The following is a 5,893-nucleotide window of genomic DNA, read 5'->3' as shown; positions in this document are numbered from 1 at the left end:
GGCTCCCCCTGAAGATGTGCATATAAGTTAATTTGCTTTTGGAATGCAAATGCACATGGCAGGTGGTACTTGTGGAGATCCACTTCAACTTATGTTGACAATCCACTATGCATGTGAAAGTAGATGAAGATAATGACATGCATAATGGAAAATGGACGTCTGCAGAATGAGCTAAGTGTGGAATTTATCGTCGCACATGCGGAATTTATCTTCGCAAAACAAGGTGGCAAATAAGTAGCAGACGACCATCTGGTTTAAGTGTTACAACTCATAAGAACCAAATGTAGCAAAAATGAAAGTTGTAAGCACGAAGCAAAATATAAAGCACCCGCCCATATGGACCCTCTTGAAGACTATCAATCTCATATGCTTCTTCCCCTTTTGTCAGTAATGACCAAAAAGGTTTGAAGACATAGAGCCTCTACTCGTTCCCATGAGGAGTAGGTGAAGTAGCAGGGTTGTTGGTGTTGTTTGGCGGTGCAGAAGAGCTTGGAGGTGCTGAAGGAGGTGGCGGTGAAGTAGCATCGTCTTCTTCCTCAATAATTCTGGCTGTGACTGTGGCAGCAGAGGAAGAGAACTCAGAGTCTTCAAGGGATGGAGTTCCTAGCAGCACAACCCTTCGAGGAGGTGTGGAGTCAAACTTGAATCTCTCAGAGAAGCCATCCTCTTGAAGATCGGCTTCAGAACACATCACCGTGAGCCCTTTCCATGTGCGGCGACAGGTTTCATGGGCAACGAAAGCGTTCTTGGTGGCAAGATTTCGAGTGCGATTAACATCCACCCAGAGGCTTTTCATCTGACGCTTCAGCCAGTCATGATGCCTATCCTGTTTCTGATGTAGAGCCACAAGAAGCTCTCGGTCGTTTAGAACACGAGTGCGCTTCTTGGGTCTTGGAGCAGTGGCACTGTCAGTGGCTTCAGTGGAAGCAGGGTGTGGTGCATGTGTAGTGCCAGCCAAAGGATACACCCGAGAAACTGCTTCAACGCCTTCAACGTTCTATGTAAAACTCTGATGTTCTGCATTCTGAAGACTTAGAGGTTGCTTGGAAGGCTCAGAATATATGGCTTCAGTAGACATGTCCACGTCAGGCAAGAAGATCCGATGGTTGCGGGCTGAGGGCTGATAAGAGATGGCGGAGTGTAGCTTGATCAGCCGCATGACCCAAGGGGCGTAGAACTTCAAACCAAACAGATCAATGCCTGATGCAGCAAGTTGGCGTATGAAGAAGTCCTGTGTATTGAAGCATTTGCCATGAAGTATATAGAAGACCAAAGTCTTCATTGCACCCTGAAGCTTGGCATTTGGAGAGTGCCCTTTGATAGGCCAGAGAGTTCGCCTGATGATGTGATAGATGGTTCTGGGCAGGTACTCAAGGTCTTCAACGAAGAACGTTGTGGGATACGCAGTATCTTGGGGCAATGGCTTCATCATGCCGAGCATTTGACTCATATCAGGTTCTGGCTGCTGAAAGATGCTCTCAATAGCTTCAGCATGCAGCTGACAGCCTTGCTCGAAGAGATCACCAGGAGTGGGCAAGCCAGTGAGCTCAATGATGTCAAATGCATTGGCTTCATGATGAACGTTGCTAGTCATCCACTCCAGGACCCAAGTCTTCGGATCTCTGCTGTACCCTTTGATGTGAAGTGTGGCATAGAATTGTAGCAGCAGCTCTTCATTCCAATGCTCTTCATTTGTAACAATTTGTAGCAGACCCACTTGCTTGAAGCAATCCAACGCTTCTTCTAGACAGGGCAGACCAGCTATAGCTTCAACGTCAAGGCGCTTGTGTGGGAAGATGCGACCTTGGTTGTAAAGAATGCAAGAGTAATAGCTTCATTGAGGATAGCTCCAGAACCGATCAGATGATATCCTTTCCCTTGAGTAGGGGTTCCTAGAGCTATTGAAGAACGTGTTATCTGCCCTGAAGCCATTGATGTTGAAGGAGCCAGGTGCTGATGCAGGACCTGGAAACCTTGGCAGTCTTGGGATTGGCTTCTAGACCTAAGGCCTGTGCTCAACATGATAGTTGAATTGGGGACCGGCAGCAGACTCAGGAACAGAAGTGGCGGGATCAGTGGCTTCGCTGTCTTCTGAAGCTTTTGCTGGGGAGGGCTCCACATTAGCTTCGTTGTTGGTTGTGGCAGCCTCAGGATTTTCATCCTCCACTTGACTAGCTGGAGTGTCGGTCACAGGCACGTTCTCCAGGAGAACTGCTTCTTGGTGGAGCAGGGGAGTGGGATCTTGTGGTACTTCTTCTTCTGCGGCTGATGCAGCCGGAATGTCTTTAGCAGAGGCTTGAGGCCTTGGACCTTTGCGAAGCCTGCGGAACGCAGACGACGCCTGTGGAGTTGGAGTGGGCTGGGCCTCATAGTCTTCTTCCTCTTGTGGGCGATCCACCCATGAAGCATCCTGTGCAATTGGCGTCAGTGGACGACCAATGCTGATGAGTTCACTGTTTTTTAACTGAGGAAGGACTGCATCATCTTCTACATTGTCATGATGACCAATGTCTTCAGCAGCGATGGGATCAGCTGCTGGAATGTCTTCAGCTTCAGGAGCCTCTGTGGAAGCAGGCTCATGAACTGTCAGTTGACGTTCTGCGTCAGGATGAACCATAGAAATTGGTTCAACTATCAAGGGCTCTATGGGAGCAGCCCGATCTTTCTTCGTCTGTCGCTTTTTCTTGGTGGGGGCAGTAGGAGAGTCTTCAGAGTGTTTCCTCTTCCTGGCTTCAGCCTCAGCAGTTCTTGTCTTCTTGAGCTCTGAAGCTGTTGACCGACTCTTTGGCTTCGAGCCAGTCATTCTTGTTGGGAAGACAATCGAAACTGCTTCTTGCTTTGGTGCATCAGTTTCAGCCATAGCAGGCTTCTTCTTCTTCTTTGCGGCCATCCTGGGGTCGATGCCAGGACGCCCAAGTGCCTTGCGCTTCTTAGCCTCATTATAGGCTTGCACACATCTGTCAGCCAGAGTCTTCATGCGCTCACGCAAACCCTGAGCTTCTGCACGCTTCTTCACAAAGGCTTCCTTGAGCTCGTGCATCATTGTCTTGAAGTTCTTCACTTCTTGCACGCTGAGCTTGGCCATATGCTTCTTGAACTGAGCCTTTTCATAGTCAATCTTCTGCTTCAGCTCAACAATGCGCTGGGCAATAGCAAGTTCTGAAGCAATGACGCCTTGGAAGGCGACACTGAGGCCAATGGGTAGCTGCAGATCTTCAAAGCTGATGTTTGGCGTGTCAAACCACTCGTCAATGAAGTTGTGGATGATGGTGACATCAAAGAGAGGCAGATCATTGAAGATTTTTGCTTCTTCTTTGCTCTTGATGAGTTGCTCAAGAGCGTCATCTGCAAGATCTTCATCACTTGACAGATCAATGTCGTCGTTGCGCAGAATGGCAACAGCTGTTAGCTCTTTGCCAGTGTGAGACAGAGGCATCTTGGCCTTCTGGGGCCTTGAGACGCATGATAAGTCTTCAGACTGCACACTGTCTTCAGGAGGTGCAGTTGCCAATGGCTTCGCCCTTGAGATTTTTGGTGAAGGGGCCGGCTTTGAAGCTTTTGGCTTCTTCAACTGCTTTGGCTTCGGCACTGCAGGCGCGTCATCAGACTCAGTGTCAGCTGCAGGCTCATTCACTCCAGTCCCTTGAACAAGATGTAGGTGATAAGGCCTTCAAGGTTGGCGAAAGGACCGATGACATTGGGTTCTGCATGTCGTGTGCCATTTGCCCCTGGAGATGAGGGACCAGGGTTGAAGTCTAACCCAAAAGTCTTCTTGTTCTGCTTCGCTGAGTTTTGAGCAAACTGGAAGTTGCGCTTGAACAGATTGTCGTCACGACACCATAGCAGTGACAACGAGTGTGCATCAGCAGGCTGTGGTCCACGGACCATGCATGGATAGAAGCCTTGAGCAATGGCTTCATCTCTGGACCTGGGTAGAAGATTCTTGAATAGTATGTCTCCCCACAGTCTCTTGATGGCGTTTTTCTCAGCATACTCCTGGGTCACAAATCTGTATTTGAACCATTGTTCTTCCAAATATCTTCGAATCCATTGGATTCAGGTCTTGCGCTGACTGTAATCCTCTTCACGATCTGTCTTGTACATTTCTGAGAGTTCATCTGGCAGATCTCTGGAGGTCTCACCACGATGCTTTCTGCCACCCTTCCTTGCTGCTTTCTCTGAAGCCATAAACTTTAACTTGAAAGGCTTCAAGACGTTCAAAGGCTTCAAAGGTTTTCGTTTGCTGGACCAACAGGAACTGGCTTCGGGAGAATTTATGTGATGCTGTAAGAATTCTGCAAATGAATGCAGACTATGAGAACCAAAGGATTCTCCCACGGACATGTACCTGTGACAGCATTAAGGTGCGAGGGAAGGGGAAGAGGTCATTTGCATTCTCAGAAGATTTTGAAGATAAATCAGTTTAGAAGACATTGACCTCATCGTGCGAAGACATTCACTCATAGATAAGAAGTTGGTTCCAGATTTGTACGAATCCACAGATCAGTACAAGTGAGGAATCTAACTACTTTGTGAAGCACAAGTGAATATACAAGGCATGTTTATGAGATGCAGTATGAGAGAGATCTAGCTTGTGTGAACAGAAACCGCTTGTGGTAGAAAGTGATAGATCAATAGGATCAACGGTGCTGTAAAAAAAGGAGTTTTATTTACCACACTGAGAACTGCTAGACGAAGTGGGAGATAAGGCCGAGCAGTTCGATCTTCCGTGCCCTAACTTGGCGACAGAGGACACCTACGGCGACGGCGGAGAGGACGATGTCCATGGTCGGCGTGAAGACGGTGTCGGAGAGGTTGTGGCAGCGAAGCGCTTCGTCGCCGGTGTCATCGAGAGCTAGCGGTGGCGCTAGGGTTCGTGCGAGGGTGGAAGAAGAGATAATGACCGCTGTGAGTGTGTATTTATAGGCACAGGGGCGGCACTGTGCTATTACACAGGTGCCCCTGGCGATTCGCATTTGGGGAACACGTGGTCATTATGCGGAATTTTGGGGTTTGTTCCACGTCCCACGCCACGCACGCCTGGATTATCGGGTGGTCGTTCCTACTTCTCCGGAATTCATGTGGAGGAATGAGCATTGAAAACGGACTTAATGGTTGTCTCTGTATCTTCTGCTGACAAGGACGCAGAGAAGACATTCGACAGTTTCAATAGAATGCATATGACTTGGAGAGATAGAGTTTGAGATTGAAAGCATAGAGAGGTTAGGGTCCGATCACATTCACTTAGTTCAAAAGATTCAACACGAAGACATAGCTATAAGTGAATGCTGTAGAGGACAGTACCCTAGCATATATATATATATATATATCTATAATCAACATAGTGAAGATAATCATGAAAATATGTTGAGATCGAAGCCAAACCAAATGTGAAGACATTGCAAGGTAATGCCATGAGTGAAACACTTCAAAAGAACGTTTGGTGGTGGCGTTACCCACCGTATAGGAAGTATTAGACCCAGACACGGCACACAATTATCGTGGCGCTCCGAAGTCAAATCCCACATTAATGTATTTACACTTAGAATGTATGTCTTCACTGATTGAAGATATACTTTACTTCGTGTCTTGCACCTCTAAGTCATCAATATGCATAAGGGTTAGGATGTGTGCCTGATCATAGGACATTTGAGGATTCCAAGATATTTAGATCACACCGTAACTTGCAAAACCTCTTCTCATCCAAGGGCTTGGTGAAGATATCTGCCAATTGCTCTTCAGTGTTGACGTGTATGATATCAATGTCTTCCTTCACAACATGATCTCTGAGAAAGTGATGACGAATTTCAATGTGCTTTGTCTTCGAGTGCTAAACTGGGTTGTTAGCAATCTTGATGGCACTTTCGTTGTCGCAGTAAAGTGGCACTTGCTT

Source organism: Triticum dicoccoides, chromosome 3A (assembly GCF_002162155.2).
Source record: "Triticum dicoccoides isolate Atlit2015 ecotype Zavitan chromosome 3A, WEW_v2.0, whole genome shotgun sequence".
Classification (NCBI taxonomy): domain Eukaryota; kingdom Viridiplantae; phylum Streptophyta; class Magnoliopsida; order Poales; family Poaceae; genus Triticum; species Triticum dicoccoides.
The sequence above is the reverse complement of the archived record's forward strand: the minus strand, read 5'-3'. Positions refer to the sequence as shown.